Source organism: Simochromis diagramma, unplaced genomic scaffold (genome assembly GCF_900408965.1).
Source record: "Simochromis diagramma unplaced genomic scaffold, fSimDia1.1 OVJJ01000293.1, whole genome shotgun sequence".
NCBI classification, from domain to species: Eukaryota; Metazoa; Chordata; class Actinopteri; order Cichliformes; family Cichlidae; genus Simochromis; species Simochromis diagramma.
In genome coordinates this window covers 3,209,511-3,228,100 of record NW_024386801.1, presented here as the reverse complement: position 1 = coordinate 3,228,100, position 18,590 = coordinate 3,209,511, and positions in this window count along the sequence as shown.

Here is an 18,590-nt window from a genome sequence, read left to right as displayed (position 1 = left end):
TTCCATTGGTTTGCATCTTAAACTCCCAGCCTTTCAGTTTGTTATGAACGACTTATATTTCTAACATTTTGTGATATAAAAGTGAACCATGCGACTTTTTTTTTTTTAATTTTCTGTTTGATGGAAGAACTTAAGACACGAGTTATTTAAACAATTCTAAATACAGTTGATGGCCAGGTACTTTAAGGGGCAAAGTGTTAAGGATAATGTTATCAATGTAAATGCAAAGAACTTGTGGATAGAATATAACATTTTGAAAACGATACCTCAGAAGCTGTACTGTCACCCTTGATGTAAGAAAACTTTCCACAGTACGTCCACTTAAGTAACTAAACACAAAAGTCATCTACAATAATCCACTTTCCTTGAAAGAAAGAGAGAGATAGCCTTAGTTTCAGTGCAGGTCGTTGCCCCACGAGAATGACAAACCTTGCCGACCTGACATACAATACAAAGCAGATTGGGGAGACAGGTACGGCCAGGTGAGGAAAAAAACAAAACATTGAAATGTGCAACACAAAGATATACAGGAATGCACGGGATAACACACCATAACACACTAAACACAGACAAGCAACATGGGAAAGAGTTCCAGTGTGTACATCTGATCTGGGACCGCTACAATCTTTCGACTGCGCCTCCAGCTGACCCGATGTCCACATCATGGGGGAGGTAAGCGTTGGAGGTGGCGTTGGATCCGGGGTAGGGAGGGTGATGCGTCAGTGAGTGCTTATCAGTATCAGTATATGTATGTGTGTGCGTGTCCATAGTTCAGCTGAGACAGTGTCCTTCGCCCTGCCAGGCTAAGTAAACAGTCTTCCAGCCAACCCAGGTGGCCTTGTAGGGAATGGGAAGGAACAGACTCAACACAGTCGTTATCAGGGAGTTGTTGTTCGGCTCCAGCCTTGAGCTGGCGCCGAAGGGGTAGCCGGGTTATGATGGTAATTGAGAATTTCAAGCTGTTTTTTAACACTCCGACACTGGTCTCTCAGTCTCCCCTTAATAGCTGCGAGCTTCTCCGTGATGTTATTAGCCGTCGATTCTGTGGTCTTGTCACTCTTTTTGCTCACATAGCAGATTCTGAGACCTCACGACCGCAGCCAACTGATCCGAGGTGTAATCCAGCTCCGCCCAGAGATGTTGTTCTGAGTTGATTCTTTCCTGATGTAATCCAACATACATACGCTCAAAGGTGTTATTCTGAGCATTCACTGCAGTCGTAAGCGCCTCCAAGCTCTTAACCGTGCTGCCTTCAGTGAGCCCTTTCTGAGAAGTCGCACCTGTTGTTCCAATCCCAGCCGGCAGCCTTGTGGGGGTTTGAACAGCCGGTTCCGCTCTCTTAATTCTCCGATAAGCCAGGGCCAAGCCAGCTTCGATCAGCAAGAACCCTGTTATCACGGTTCCGAATAGGTAGATATCTTCAGCGTCCTCGATCGACAGTCCCGCCAGGCACACGATCCTCTGCCACCCGTCCATCGTGTATCAGGCAGGGAAAGTCCCTCCAGGGCACTCGGGTTCTCCCGAGCCCACACTTCTCGTTAAAGGGTGTCAATAGCATTCAGAGACCAGTTGATCAAATCCATAATTCTCTTTTAGGTTTTAGACACAGACTGTGAGAGAGTGTTCCAGGGAAAGTAATACAAAAAAGACACGAGACTAGACAAGGACATAAGAACTAGCAGGAAAGATAAGGGAGAGGAGAAAAGTGCGTCCGCCTCCTCCGAGAGCCAAAGTGGAGGAGCACAAACACACAACTGACTGAGCAATGATAAGTAGAGCTACCCGAGGCCGATACTCAAGCAGAAGAAAATTAAAAGTTGTTGTTTTTGTGGCTCGAAAAATTAAAGAAAGTATGTTTAATAATTCAACAAGACCCGCACCTTCAACACATGTACATTCAAATTTTGGAACAGGCTCAACATTGCTGTTGTTCAATAGTTTTTATCTGTTCGAAAAAGTCATTTTACGGCTTTAATGTTTCCAGCTGATAAGGAGAATGAGTGCATTTCAAATGAGCGTCCAAAGGCTTTAAAAATCCGCTGTCTGTAACGCCAGTATCAAACTACAGAGCATTGTTTTTACTAAAATTCAACATTTTCAGATGAAAATTTGGCTGCTTTTTGTTTTTTTCACTGTAACACCCACCTCAATGCCATTTTTAGGATATTCTTGGTGATCCCATTTTTTTTTCATATTTATGCTTTTGGGACTGAGGGTATCTAATACGCACGTTGTCACTGTTTTTTGTACTACCAGCTGTGAGGGCTCTGCTTTTGCTTCGAGCAGTCCGTTTTTATTTTGTCTCGTGAGTGTGTTTTTCAAACGAGATCCTCGTCAGTTTGATTTTGTTACCACAAACTTTGTGTGAAGTTCACAACAGAGGTAAAGAGATTTAAACACCCCAGTTTAAGGAGGCAGGCAGCGGTTGGACCACCTGCACAGGGCAGGTGAAGCAGAGATTGTCCGGGGAGATGTACAACATAAGCAGAGGGAACATTTTACAAGATGATAAATGGCACATTTAGGTGATTAAGGATTTGTTGACAAGATTAAAAGACACGTCTGTCAGAGTTCAACAACATTACAGTTTGATTAAATAAAAAGTTTTTAAACTACACAAGGTTTATTTTCTCCTCTGATAGTAATTATATTAAACATGTCAAGAAAGAAAGAGTATAAAGAAAAATAGTAAGTGTGTCTAATTAAACTCTTCCTGTGAACCTTATATCATCCTTTAATATGTTCGGTGTTACAAACTTGAAGAAGCACAAAAGATCATCAGACATTAATCTAATCAGTTTTCAGCCTTGTAGTGTAGGTATATTACTACTGATAATATACAGAGCATTTACATCATAGGTTATCCCACAGTGGGTTCTGTGTTCCTTTATCATCACATTTTTTTATTCTGGATGTGGCTTCAATTTATTTAACCCTTTATTTCTAATTAAGGCATGAATAAACCACATTAAAATGATTTTTTATCATTATCTTGAGAGTTCAGGGCAATATAAATCTTACAGGTGGACAAAACTAGATTTTTAACATGACAGCTTGCAATAAAATCACAAATGTTAAAAAAAATACAAATCAAAGCTTTAAAAGCAGTGTGTGATTTTAATATATTGTTGATTGTAAAAATAGTATTATTTTAGTCTTTAAAACATAATTTTAAGTAAGACAAAGGCACTATTTCCCCCACCTCTGGTTTGGCTACAGATTTATGATATGGAAAGATATAGTTCTGCATTTTATAGGTGTGTGCGTGTGTGTGGGAGGTACAGTGTTCATTTTGAGGTTATAACAAACTATGGAAGCAAATGGGTCATAACATATATTTCTACATGCATTTAAGCATATGACAATGTCTCCAAAAGAAGAGGAAAACACAGTTTCTTCATCCAACTTCATTCAAACTGCAGCCCTCCCAAATTCTGTTACAAATCAAACTGACAACCAGCTTATTGGGTAGAGGGAGGGGTTCCTCTGCATGTTTCATATCCATCCTGTCACTAAGTTTAAACATGGAGGTCATTCTTGGGACTTGGTGGAATTAAACTGTTTAAGCCATCATTCCAGTGTTTATACAGTTTAAAGTTGCAACGCCCCCACTACACTGAAGCCTTCTCCAGACTCCACCAGAAACCTTTTTATTGCTCAGCACATTTGTTTGGGGGCAGGGTTTGGGGGAATTTATGGTTGAGCAGACACAGCATTTGCTGCCCTGTCTGGGAACAGGGTTGCTGCATCTTTAACATCTAAAAAGGTGATCCGTGCATTTGGTTAATCAGAATATGGAGCACGCTGGAAATAACCCCATCACTAAAGATGAGGTGGTTTCACACTGCTCATCAAAGATTTTTGTAGGCTTACAGCATCTTGCATATACCGTAGCTTCTAAATTGTTGAGATTTTGACAAGGGCGTAGATTTGGTTTTGGCATTGGTGGGGACGGATGATTCTACCATCGAACCCTGCCGTTTCTTTTTCTTTTTTTTGTCGTTTTTGTCTTTGCTTCTTGATAAAAAAAAAAAGAAAAAAAGAGAGAGAAATATACTTGCCTACATATGCTATTCTGCATGCTTTAAAACCATTTAAAATTACAATTCATAGTTTTATATGTGAATTATATAATGTTAAATTACTATTAAACAAATGACTGACTAAAGTATTTTAGGCTTTAGTTTACTTCCACATTCCATATAAATCAGGTATCATACAAAAATAAAAATGGCTTCAAATACAGTCATGACAATAAAAGAAAATGACTTTAAGGACTTAACACCATTACTTCAATGTCCACTATGTGAAGGAGCCGAACACATGCCTGCTCCTCTCGTTAACTGAGATAAACTGCTAGCATGTTTGTTTTACATCTATACTGTCCAGTCTCTGTTGACTGTAGCCATCTTTTTAGTCTTCTGAGAGCACTGAAGTATCTTTCATCCTAAGTACCTGCGTTTTATCCTCAGATTAAAATTATTACTATGTGCTTGATGTGCCTCACCTTTGGCCCTGGCTCTTCCCCTCTGACTGCACTAGGACATATTGCTACCTGATAAAATAATACATTGATTCATGCCATATAAAAAGTGAGACATGTCAATTCAGATTCTTTGTCAAATATACACTAACGAATCAATTTGCATCAGCAGCCTAACAATTGTTATGATGATAAATACTAGTTAATCTATAGCACCAAATCATCAGTCAGTCACCCGTGACCTCGCCTCTTCACCTCTGAGCTACAACATGGCAGAGCTGCCTCTGTCACCTGACAAACAGGACATACATGACAATAAGAATAAAATGTGTAGCTGCTTCAGTGTTTCTGTCAGTTTGTGCAGATCTTGACTCATCAGTAATGTTTGTAGGGTGAGTGCATTTTTAAAACAAGGTGGAATATTTGCAAAATCATGACTACCTCGTTATATTTTGTCTCAAAAATTAACCCTATGAATATGTCAGTGCCATTAGGATGAAATTATTGTGTCACCAACATTTTAACGTTAGACATAATTCTAACAGCCTCTGTAAACTAATATCCTGGCTTACTCGAGTCTGCAGTTTTCTCTGACAGTTTCAATCAAAATTAGAAATGCTGCTCTGAGACTGAGAGAACTAATAGTGCTGCATGTTGTGCAGTTAGTTTTCAAAACACGTTATTCATGGTTACATACAATTTTAGACTGATGTGGGCCAAAGCCTAGCACAGCCTGTAACGTTATTATGACGGACACATTTTATGAGTGAACTTGACTTTAAGTGACTTACAGGTTTCTTTGAAAAATACTTTCTTATATCCAGGTTCTTCCTTGTTGCTGCCATCCTCCTCTCCTCCTTGCAGGGCCTCGCAGCGGAGGCTGGCCGCTGCTAAAACTAAACAGAGCTCCCTGAAAAGCACAGCCAATTACATTGGCCATATTTGTCACATGAGGTAGGACTCCAGTAGAGAACGTAATTTAACTCTTTCTGCACCGCTGGGTGAATGAGACGTTGACAGATCGTTTTTTTCTTTCTATCGGGTTTGTTTTCTTTACTCGAAGAGATCAAATTATTGGTGGGGAGAATTCAATAATCGCTGGATATTGGTGGGGACATGTCCCTTCCGTCCATGCCAAATCTACGCCCCTGGATTTTGAATATGCATCTTGCCGCCTCTGTGTCTTTCACCCATCGAAAGCATGCAGAGGAGAATATGTGAAATTCTAATATTCTGCATATTGGGACAATAAATAAATGAAACCTCAAATGAAAGATGTGATTTTTGCTTTTGACTATTTGTAGAGGTTCAATAGACTGATCAGCTACAAACTCTCCTCTTCTCGTGGCATTTTTTTCAGTATTTGTTTTTTAAATTTCATTTAAGAAGTGAACAAAATTTCAGAATTTTTGACTCAACATTGTTCAAAGAAAAATCTTTTAGAAAAGAGACTTTTTCTCAAAACATCCACAGACCAGTTAAGCCTTTTGCTAATTTTAATGTTATGATCTTGAACATGCTAAATGATGGCTGAATGTTCCAAGATGCAGCACTTGGACTTTTGTCGTTTCTCTGAGTATTGATCGGTTTAATCTTGGGAAGAATTTGCTAGCATGCTCACTCTTTTTTTTTTTTTTTTTTCAAAGTCTCAAGCCACCTCACATTTCTTTATATTTTCCTAGGAAAATGGAAAATAAGTAGAGTGATTTATTAAAACATGTTAGGACATGCATGGAAATATAGTATATAAGGCAACAAGAAAGTTTTTGCAATTGCAACAAGCTTGAATATCAGTATTTAGTATGTATCAACTACTTGATTATGATCAACAGAAAAATAAACAAGCATGCCCATCTGATATTATGCTGCTTCATCAGGTTGCATCTGTTTGCCTGCCAGCCTAACATCTCTCTTTCTGCTCTGTCTGTGCCCTTTAGTGTGGTTTTAGACTCTTTAGACTCTCACTGTAGGCTGTTCCAGATTGGGGTATGGGAAAGTTAAACATTTCATTTGAGTTTCAAAGTAGTCCAAAAATGCAGGTATGTGGCAGAGACCCTTTTGAAATGTGTTTTGGTTCAACATGGCCTATCCAAAGCATCACAAATCTGTATAGAGCAAATATCCTGAAAGTTCAGTGGATCTTGGGATTTCAAAGGGAACTAACTTCCTGAGGCAGGAGAAGGGTAACTGCATTAATTACTCACTTTCTAACAAAGTTATTCTTGTTCTCAGAAAAATATTAGAAAAAAAACAGCAGTATCAGGAAACCACAAATCACCTGCTCATTAGTGCATACCAAATCCAAACAACATTTCCATACCATACTGAGGCGATGTGAGCTACCTATGAATAAATTAGTACCAGAGTTGGTGCAACATATCTTCTTCTTCTAAGCATTATACTGTAGAAAACCCAAATGTGATACTTTAGTATTACATAGGCATGGCATGTGAACAGTGGTGAACAGCAGTAGAGTTTCTTCACTCAGATATTTTGGCTTGTTCAATGAAGGGTGCTGAGATGTTGCTGAAGGGATCATGGCTAACAAATCAAGACCCCTGAGCCATGTCATTAATGGTAAATTATCCCAGAGGTATTTGTCATCTGAGGACAATTAAGGGGATTAGAAATCAAAGTTGACGTCTAGAGGGGTGTGTTAAAGTTCAGCCAGGCAGAATGAGCAGTATGTAGATTAGGCACTAATTACAGAGCTCAGTATAATGGCCAATTGGATTGCGTGTAGAATCACATAAAAAATACATACCTTCAACTTGTAGACCATGTACAAAGAAAATCTTGCTGTATTTCTGCACCACAGTATTCTGCGCATGTTTCTTAGATAACATTCTGATTGCCTGGAAAGGTTGGTATGAGAGTTTATCAGTTCTTGTAGATTTTCAAGATATACTAAATATGCAGTTAATCAGTGAATTAATTCATTTTTGGGTGGAGTGGAGGTAGTAGAGTGGTGTATAGTTTGGAGAGGCTGGCACTAATAAAAAGACAGGAAGCTAAGCTGGAATAGGCAGAGTGCTTTATTGAAACATGTGCAAACATATGTGGAAATACAGTATATAAGGCAAAAAAAAACCCCAGAGTCGCCAGGTAGGAGGTTCGTGGAAGTCAAACATGCAGAGGTTGACAGAGGAAAATGATAGGGATAGGGTGAGGTGGAGGCAGATGCGCTGTGAAAGAAGTTTTTCCAGCACCCCTGCAATGTGTTTTTGATGGTACAAAGAAAATCATCAGTACATAAGTATTCATTATTCATTCATTCATTAATAAAAAATGTATTTGTACTTACAAGGGCATAGCAGTTGAAAAGGGATCACTGGTAAGTAATCAAGGATTGGAGTCACTGATTTGCAAAAGTTTGTGTAAGGAATTTAAAAAGTAGCACTTAATTAGACAGAAACAGCATCATGAAGATGAACAAAGATTGCAAACTCATAACAAGGTTACAAAAAATTAACAATTACATAATGAAGGGTCAGTACTGAGTGACCACCACGATACTTGTGTAAAGCTGCGAGCCGTGGCTGAGATTGCAGAGACAATTGCTGTTTTATATCATAGAGGAAAAGAGAAACAAAATCTGGACACTTACTTATTTCCCAGCAATAAAATAAATAATAAAATAAAACGGCTGTAAATCCTACAAAGTTTTTGCTAGAGTTTGTTAAGCTCAAATTTGGGTTATCTGATTCAAAATGCACTGTGATGACATAGAGCCAAATGACAAAAAAATTATATATAGATGTGATTTTATGCGGGAATGCCTTAAAGGCAACAGCGTTGACACTGTGCGACGTATGAATCCTTCCACCTGAAGGTTTGAGGCATGATTGGGAAACTGCTGTTAAGTCAACATCCTCAAGCACTTTGACAGAGCTGAGTAGTTTGCCAAGTATAATGGGGGAAATGTGCTATCGTTGCTATCAACTGTTGCTTTTTCCGAATGTGTCCTTTTGTTTTTTGACTTTGCAGAAGTTTTCATTCATGTTGTAACTGAGCAGCCTTTTAAGACCCATGTTACATTCAAGTGACTTAATGTTAACCAGTCACGCAGCAATGAAAGACAGAAATAGGATGGGTTTTAAAGATTTGTATGTTGGCTATACTGCAATTACAAAGGCATTATGGTTAAAACATTTTCCCAAAGAAGATGAAAATTGATACATACAGTACAATATGTCCTGCATTGTAGACTTCAGTGAGTCTTGGGCCTGCGTTCACAGGTTCCATACTTCTCCTTCATGTAGAAAGCACCAAATAAATATTCTAAAAGATAAAAAAGAACAAATTCAGGAGTTGTTCGCTACGACAGGGGGGGAAGCAGTGGCATGGGCTGATTGCAGAAAATGGCTCAGTATATTTGGTACACAGTCAGCCTGTCCTGTCTGCTGCGGTGGCTTTAAGAGTCAAAGTCTTCCTGAGTATCACTTACTCCACACAGTTACGCGCAGTGGACGAAGAAGCCAGGCTGAATTCCACTATGAGTCCCTGGATATTACTTTCATATCACAGATAACACGCAAACACAAAACAGAGAAGGAGCCAGCCAGTGAATTGAGCAGGGTCAGGGACAGAAGAGGAGAGAGGACATGCACCACATATAGGGAAATCTTAGCCTAAAAATAGAGCAAAAACAATACTTTGTCCTTTCAGAAATCTTTAAAGAAAAACTTGATGTACTTTTAATGTCAAATAAGCATAAATTAAGCTTAATTCAAGTATTTCCCAGAGTAATAAATGGCACTAAAATTGTTATTGGATGTTTTATTACAGGATCAAATGCTACAAATGTTTGTGAAGCACTTCTAAAACTAACAGTTTGAGCTTTTTTTTGCATGTCATTTGTTCTATAACTCAACTGTTTGTCCACGCTAAAGAGGTCCGAACTGGGTGGAGATTTTAAAATCTATACAGTGACTGACCTATTTAATCCAAAGTGTATGAAATGAACAAACGAGTTAACTCTAAGCACATGCTTGCTCTGCTTCTTAAAGGTTGTTTACTGTAGTAGTTGCTGGATGGTTCTTAACTTTTTCATTCTCAGAAAGTTCATGGCTTTTGTGCAGTGGAGGATGTCAGCTTTAAGTCAATCATTGTTGGAAGATGGGATGTGTATGTTTAAATTAGCCCTCTGCAAACAAATAAATGTTAGATCAATTTGGGTCTGTTTACCCAATTTCAATTCAATTCAATTCAATTCAATTCAATTTTATTTATATAGCGCCAAATCACAACAAAAGTCGCCTCAAGGCGCTTCATAGATACAGAGAAAAACCCAACAATCATATGACCCCCTATGAGCAAGCACTTTGGCGACAGTGGGAAGGAAAAACTCCCTTTTAACAGGAAGAAACCTCCGGCAGAACCAGGCTCAGGGAGGGGCGGGGCCATCTGCTGCGACCGGTTGGGGTGAGAGAAGGAAGACAGGATAAAGACATGCTGTGGAAGAGAGACAGAGGTTAATAACAGATATGATTCAATGCAGAGAGGTCTATTAATACATAGTGAGTGAGAAAGGTGACTGGAAAGGAAAAACTCAATGCATCATGGGAATCCCCCGGCAGCCTACATCTATTGCAGCATAACTAAGGGAGGATTCAGGGTCACCTGGTCCAGCCCTAACTATATGCTTTAGCAAAAAGGAAAGTTTTAAGCCTAATCTTAAAAGTAGAGATAGTGTCTGTCTCCCGAATCCAAACTGGAAGCTGGTTCCACAGAAGAGGGGCCTGAAAACTGAAGGCTCTGCCTCCCATTCTACTTTTAAATACTCTAGGAACAACAAGTAGGCCTGCAGAGCGAGAGCGAAGCGCTCTAATAGGGTGATATGGTACTACAAGGTCATTAAGATAAGATGGGGCCTGATTATTTAAGACCTTGTATGTGAGGAGCAGGATTTTGAATTCAATTCTGGATTTAACAGGAAGCCAATGAAGGGAAGCCAAAACAGGAGAAATATGCTCTCTCTTTCTAGTCCCTGTCAGGACTCTTGCTGCAGCATTTTGGATTAGTTGAAGGCTTTTCAGCGAGTTTTTTGGACATCCTGATAATAATGAATTACAGTAGTCCAGCCTGGAAGTAATAAATGCATGAACTAGTTTTTCAGCGTCACTCTGAGACAGGATATTTCTAATTTTAGAGATGTTGCGCAAATGGAAGAAAGCAGTCTTACATATTTGTTTAATATGTGCGTTGAAGGACATGTCCTGGTCAAAAATGACTCCAAGGTTCCTCACCGCGTTACTGGAGGCCAAGGTAATGCCATCCAGAGTAAGAATCTGGTTAGATACCATATTTCTAAGATTTTCAGGGCCGAGTACAATAACCTCAGTTTTATCTGAATTAAGAAGCAGAAAGTTAGCGGCCATCCAGGTCTTTATGTCTTTAAGACATTCCTGCAGTTTAACTAATTGGTGTGTGTCATCTGGCTTCATGGACAGATAGAGCTGGGTGTCATCTGCATAGCAGTGAAAATGTATGCTATGTCTTCTAATGATGCTGCCTAAGGGAAGCATGTATAATGTAAACAGAATTGGTCCTAGCACTGAACCCTGTGGAACTCCATAATTAACCTCAGTGTGTGAAGAGGACTCTCCATTTACATGCACAAACTGGAGTCTATTAGATAGATATGATACAAACCACTGCAGCACAGTACCTGTAATACCTACAGCATGTTCTAATCGCTCTAATAGGATATTATGGTCGACAGTATCGAACGCTGCACTAAGGTCTAGCAGGACAAGCACAGAGATGAGTCCACTGTCAGAGGCCATAAGAAGATCATTTGTAACCTTCACTAAAGCTGTTTCTGTGCTGTGCTGAGCTCTGAAACCTGACTGAAACTCTTCAAATAAACCATTCCTCTGCAGATGATCTGTTAGCTGTTTGACAACTACTCTTTCAAGGATTTTTGATATGAAAGGAAGGTTGGAGATTGGCCTATAATTAGCTAAGACTGCTGGGTCTAGAGATGGCTTTTTGAGTAAAGGTTTAACTACAGCCAGCTTGAAGGCCTGTGCTACATAGCCGATCATTAGAGATAGGTTGATCATATTTAAGATCGAAGAATTAATTAATGGCAGGACTTCTTTGAGCAGTTTTGTAGGAATGGGGTCTAAAAGACAGGTTGATGGTTTGGAGGAAGTAATTATTGAAGTTAACTCAGAAAGATCAATTGGAGAAAAAGAGTCTAACTTAACATCAATGGTACTAAGAGTAGCTGTAGATAATATTACATCTGTGGGATGATTATTGGTAATTTTTTCTCTAATGATAAAAATTTTATTTGTGAAGAAGTTCATGAAGTCATTACTAGTTAACGTTAAAGGGATGGTTGGCTCAAAAGAGCTCTGACTTTTTGTCAGCCTGGCTACAGTGCTGAAGAGAAACCTGGGGTTGTTCTTATTTACTTCAATCAGTGACGAATAGTAGGATGTTCTGGCTTTGCGGAGGGCTTTCTTATAAAGCAGCAAACTATTTCTCCAGGCTAAATGATGATCCTCTAGATTTGTGACACGCCATTTCCTCTCCAGATTACGAGTCATCTGCTTTAGGGTACGTGTTTCAGAATTATACCACGGAGTCAGGTACTTCTGATTTGAGGCCTTAGTTTTCACAGGAGCTACAGTATCCAGAGTCGTACGTAGTGAGGAGGTGAAATTATTAACAAGATAATCGACCTCTGTTGGGGTAGCGTTCAGATAGCTGCTCTGCTCTGTGTTGGTACAGGGCATTGGAGATGATAACAGTGGGTGGATTATATTCTTAAACTTAGTTACAGTACTTTCAGAAAGACATCTACTTTGATAAAGTCTACTCTTCACCACTGTGTAATCAATTATTGTAAAAGTAAATGTTATCAGGAAATGATCAGACAGGAGAGGGTTTTCAGGAAACACTGTTAAATGTTCAGTTTCTATGCCATATGTTAAAACAAGATCTAGAGTGTGATTAAAGTGGTGGGTGGGTTCTTTTACATTTTGAGAGAAGCCAATTGAGTCTAATAACAGATTAAATGCCATGTTGAGGCTGTCATTTTTAGCATCTACATGGATGTTAAAATCACCCACAATAATTATTTTATCTGAGCTCAGAACTAAATTAGATATAAAGTCTGAGAAATCAGACAGAAACTCTGTGTAAGGCCCAGGTGGACGATAGATGATAACAAGTAAGACTGGTTTCTGAGTTTCACAGCTGGGGTGGACAATGTTAAGCATCAGGCTTTCAAATGAATTAAAAGTCTGTCTTGGTCTTTCATTAATTAATAGGCTGGTGTGAAAAATTGCTGCCACACCGCCCCCTCGGCCTGTGCTTCGAGATTTCTGGTAGTTAGAATGACTCGGGGGTGTTGATTCATTTAAACTAACATAATCATCCTGCTGCATCCAGGTTTCTGTAAGGCAGAGTAAATCAATTTGTTGATCAATTATTAAGTCATGTACTAACAGAGACTTGGAGGAGAGAGACCTAATATTTAATAATCCACATTTCACTGTTTTACTCTTTGGTTCAGATGTGGATACTGTATTGTTCTTTCTTTGTAATTGTTTATGTTTAAGTTGTTTGTTGCTGGTTTTTAGTTTGTTTTTTGTCTTTTTGGAAGCTGACACAGTCTCTATGGAGATGGGTTTTTGGGGGGGGGTAGCAGGAGGAGAGAAGCTGCAGAGAGGCGTGTAAGACTGCAACTCTGCTTCCTGGTCCCAACTCTGGATAGTCATATTTTGGGGGGTTTAATAAATTTGTCCATATTTCTAGAAATGAGAGCTGCTCCATCCAAAGTGGGATGGATGCCGTCTCTCCTAACAAGACCAGGTTTCCTCCAGAAGGTTGGCCAATTATCTATGAAGCCCACATCGTTTCTGGGACACCACTCAGACAGCCAGCAATTTAAGGAGAACATGCGGCTAAACATGTCACTCCTGGTCTGATTGGGGAGGGGACCAGAGAAAACTACAGAGTCCGACATTGTTTTGGCAAAGTTGCACACCGATTCAATATTGATTTTAGTGACCTCCGATTGGCGTAACCGGGTGTCATTACTGCCGACGTGAATTATGATTTTACTGAATTTACGTTTACCCTTAGCCAGCAGTTTTAAATTTCCTTCAATGTCGCCTGCTCTGGCCCCTGGAAGACAATTGACTATGGTTGCCGGTGTCTCTAGCTTCACATGTCTGAGAACAGAATCGCCAATTACCAGAGTTTGACCCCCGGCGGGTGTGTCGCCGAGTGGGGAAAAACGGTTAGACACATGAACGGGTTGGTGGTGTACCTGGGGCTTCTGTTTAGGACTATGCTTCCTCCTCACCGTGACCCAGCCGCCCTCTTTCCCCAGCTGCTTGGGATCTGCCGGGGAACAGCTAGCGGGGCCTACGCTATCTTCGGCTGCACCAACTACAGGGGCCTGGCTAGCTACGGGTGAATGAAGGGTGCGAAGCCAAGTCTCCAATTCAGTAATCCTGGCCTCCAGCGCTGCAAATATGCTACATTTGTTACAGATATCATTACTGCTAAAGGAGGCCGAGGAGTAACTAAACATCTGACACAATGAGCAAGAAAGTGCAGGAGGGAGAGGTGAAGTACCCATGGTGCTAATGAGTCAGCTACGAGCTAAGCTAAGCTAGCGAGACAGTACAGAGACAGTGAGTGAATACTTTGGCTATAAATTAGGTAGTGAGTACACAGAAAGTGTGCTTCGGATGAAGCACGTGAAGATTATACTATGAAAGAAGAATGTATTTAAAAGTTGTTGTCATGGCCTGGGTCTAGGGACCCAGGGCTCAGGCATTTTCAGTGTATGTTTATGTTTATGTTTTCCGTGTGTTGTATTGGTTTGCTCTCCGTCTCTCCATGTGTCTCTGTGTGAGCTTCCGGAGGTGTGGGTTCGCTGAGGAGACTGCGAACCCGGAAGTGGTCTACTCGAGAGACAGCCGCACCTGCCGCTCGTCGTCCTCTGCCAGCTGCAGCAGATTACGCTCGTCTAGGAACGGCATTTAGGACTGCAGCTGAGCTGAGGCCGACGCTGGATCCTTGAGTCAGAACTCGTCAGTACTGCCGTGAGCTTTTACGTAACCTCCGAGGAAACAGATCCCCTGCTAACCCTCTGCCTTTTGTGTTACCAGGAATCGGGAGCGGAGTACGCCTCTAAAGTCACGGTGTGGGAATTGGAGTTTTTTGGAGTCGCCACCTTTCACTTCTCACGGACATCTGCACTGTGTGGGATTCAGGGAGAATCACCACGGGACCACAGTGCTGGGATTTTGTATATAGTTGTGTGTTTTTCACCTCCTGTAAATAAATCCACTGTCCTTCACTTAGAGTCTCGCGTTTGGGCCCTGCTTTCACTGTCACTCCACGGTCTGCCATCGCAGCCCGTGACAGTTGTTAATTAAATTGCTAAGCAAATAAGCTACTCAGAAACAGCACTGTGTTTGAGCAGGAACAGGAAGTGATACTCTACCACAGAGCTATATATGAGCGTTTTGATTTGATTTGGGCTTTTAAAGTGATTAGAATCTCAATATTAGGCTCCATGTAATAATAGCCAGGGCCAATACAGAAGGGCTGGACTGCTACAGAGATAGAGATAATGAGCTGTAAGGGGCAGGACAGCCGGTTATGACTTCACTCATCTGGCTCTGAGATGGGAACAAATGGAGCCTCACTGGGTAATTAAGAGACACCCAGGCCTCACAAGGATATGCCAGGCAAATGGGGATGAGGGAGGGAGGGAGGAGAAGGGAAAGAGGGATTCAGAATGAAACCCTATTGTGTTTCATGGTGGGATTTGGACAGTGAGGCACTGGTCTTGTGGTCTGTCCTTAGGCCATGCTTTAGGCTCTGGTTACAACACCTGCCTCCAGCCACTCCTGTTCAGCCCTTCCCCCAGTAAAATGAGTTATCATACCAGACTAAAAACCATATCATACCACAGGTGAAAAGTATCACAACTCGAGCCAACCGGAAGCCATGGCTAACAGGAGATGTCCACAGGCTGCTGAAGGCCAGAGACAAGGCCTTCAGAGCTGGGGATGAAATAGGCCTGAGAACAGCGAGAGCCAACCTGTCCCGTGGCATCAGGAAAGCGAAACAGGACTACACACACAAGATAACCTCCCACTTCAATGATAGCAAGGATGCAAGAAGCCTATGGCAAGGCATCCAGGCTATTACAGACTACAAGCCTGTAGCGCGTAGCTGTGAGAGCGACACCACTCTGCTCAACAACCTGAACAGCTTCTTTGCACGATTTGAAGCACAGAACAACACACGCCCACAGAAAACACCACCACCTTCACACGACCAGCCTCTGTGCCTGTCTGCTGCCAGCGTGAAGAGGACTCTCATGACCATCAACGCCCGGAAAGCAGCGGGTCCAGATAACATCCCTGGTAGTGTGCTGAAAGACTGCGCAGAGGAGCTGAAGAATGTCTTCACAGACATCTTTAACACCTCCCTGAGGCAAGCCACTGTCCCATCATGCTTCAAGACTGCCACCATCATACCTGTGCCAAAGAAACCGTCCCCAGCCTGTTTCAATGACTACCGCCCTGTGGCACTGACACCCATTATTATGAAGTGCTTTGAACGACTAGTCATGTCACACATCAAATCCACCCTACCTCCCACCCTGGACCCACACCAGTTCGCATACAGAGCGAAACGATCCACAGAGGATGCAATCTGCTCTGCCCTCCACCCAGCCCTAACTCATCTGGACAAGAAAGACTCATATGTGAGAATGCTGTTCATAGACTTTAGCTCAGCATTCAACACCATAATACCACAACAACTCATCTGTAAACTGGACAGACTGGGCCTCAGCACCTCCCTCTGCAACTGGCTGCTGGATTTCCTCAGCCAGAGGCCTCAAGCGGTGCGTGTAGGCAATAAGGTCTCAAACAGCATCACCCTGAGCACGGGGGCTCCACAAGGCTGTGTGCTCAGTCCTCTGCTCTTCACCCTGTTGACACATGACTGCACACCAACCTACAGCTCCAACCACCTTGTGAAGTTTGCGGACGACACAACGCTGGTAGGGCTCATCACCAAGGGCGATGAGACCCACTACAGGAAAGAGGTTGAGCTCCTGACCACGTGGTGCAGAGACAACAACCTCCTGCTAAATGTCAGTAAGACCAAGGAGATTATTGTCAACTTCCAGAGAGGCCACACCTGTCACCCCCCATTGACCATCGACGGCGCTGCGGTGGAGAGGGTGAGCAGCACCAAGTTCCTGGGGGTGCACATCAGTGAGGACCTCTCTTGGACCACCAACACAGCATCACTGGCCAAGAAAGCACAACAGCGCCTCTACTTCCTGCGCAAACTCAAGCGGGCAAGTGCTCCACCACCCATCCTGACTACATTCTACAGAGGAACTATTGAAAGTATCCTCTCCAGCTGCATCACTGTGTGGGGCGGTAGCTGCACTGACTATAACAGAAAAGCTCTACAACGTATTGTGAGAACAGCTGAGAGGATAGTTGGTGTACCACTCCCCTCCCTGCAAGACATTTACACCACTCGCCTCACCCGCAAAGCCATCACAATTGTCAACGATGCAACCCACCCCGCGCACTGTCTGTTCAGCCTCCTGCCCTCTGGAAAGAGATACAGAAGTCTCCGCTCCCGCACTACCAGGCTCACCAACAGCTTCATCCACCAGGCTGTGAGACTGCTGAACTCTCTTCCCTCCCGGCTCCCAGCCAGCAGAATCACCAGATTGGCAGAAGTATAGTAGACAGATTGGACTCTACCCCCCCACACTCTCCAACAAGGAAACACTCTCTGAACCAAGAACTGAAAACATTCCTGACTTGCATTGCAATTGCACACACCTGCTGCTATATATATATTTTTAGTATTCTTGTAGCACTATTTATATTATTATATTACTATTTATTATCTTATTGTTAGGCTGTTTTTGTTTTTGTTGTGCATCTGCACCTTATTGTTGTCAATGCCTACGCATTTTTTTGGGACAGTGTGAAACGTAATTTCAATTCCTTTGTATGGCAAGTACATTTGAAGAAATTGACAAATAAAAGTATTCTATTCTATTCTATTCTATTCTATTCTAGACTTATACATTATGAAAATGGAAAATGAGCATGTGCATTTGTGCAAATAAATGTGGGAAAGGGCCGTTTCAGTGACATTGTAATTGTATTTATAAAGTATTAAAAGCACTGGTGAGAAGTAGGTAACACTGGTAGAGTACTACTACTACTGTGTTTGTGCTTGTATGTAAACCTTTGTGTGTTTGCATTGCACCAGTGTACATCCTGATATGACCGATGTGCTCAGTCACATCAAATTGAGACAATATATTTAACAGGAAAGTATTATGGCTGGAAACATGGATGATGACTTTCACTTCCTGTCCTCTGGCTCTTCTGTCTGTTAACATTATAGCTTGTCTAAATTTGGATTGACCAAAAAAAGAGAACAGCAAATAAACTAAACCTGCTTTTCTACTTTCTTAGATGCAGATCTGTTGTTTTGTAAGCACCAAGGCCCATCCTGCTGCACCCGGAAGATGGAGGAGAGCTACCAGTTTGCTGTAAAACGGGAAACTCTCCATAACATTCAGGCCTACACCCATGAGATTAAGCATGTGATCGCTTTCCATGTCGATGCCTTCCAGGGTAAGTTCATATACAATGGGGGTCAAGCTAGGGCTGAATTGACCTGAAACTGTTTTTTATGTATAGTATAATTATTCAGCGTGTTGGTAAGTTGTTATGCTTCACCTACGTATGACATACCTGCAGCACACTGTACCTGCCACTGCATGGGACTGATAGCCCAGAGAGGCTGGCTTCTGCAAAGAATCAAGCTAGAAAACCCAGCGTTTGTTTTTTCTGTTTTTGGTTTTTTTGCCTGTCCCGTTTGGCTCTTTTGCCATCAGAATTGTTGTCTAAAGGCAAAGAAAGATGCCCAACGGATTTACTTTACCAAATTGACCATCCCAGCCTTGCCATAATGGTCCATTTGATTCACCTTTTATTGTTTATTTTATTTTCACTTACTGAATATGGGACAGACTTGACTGGGGGAAAGAAGGGGAGAAAGAAAGAGGGAAAGA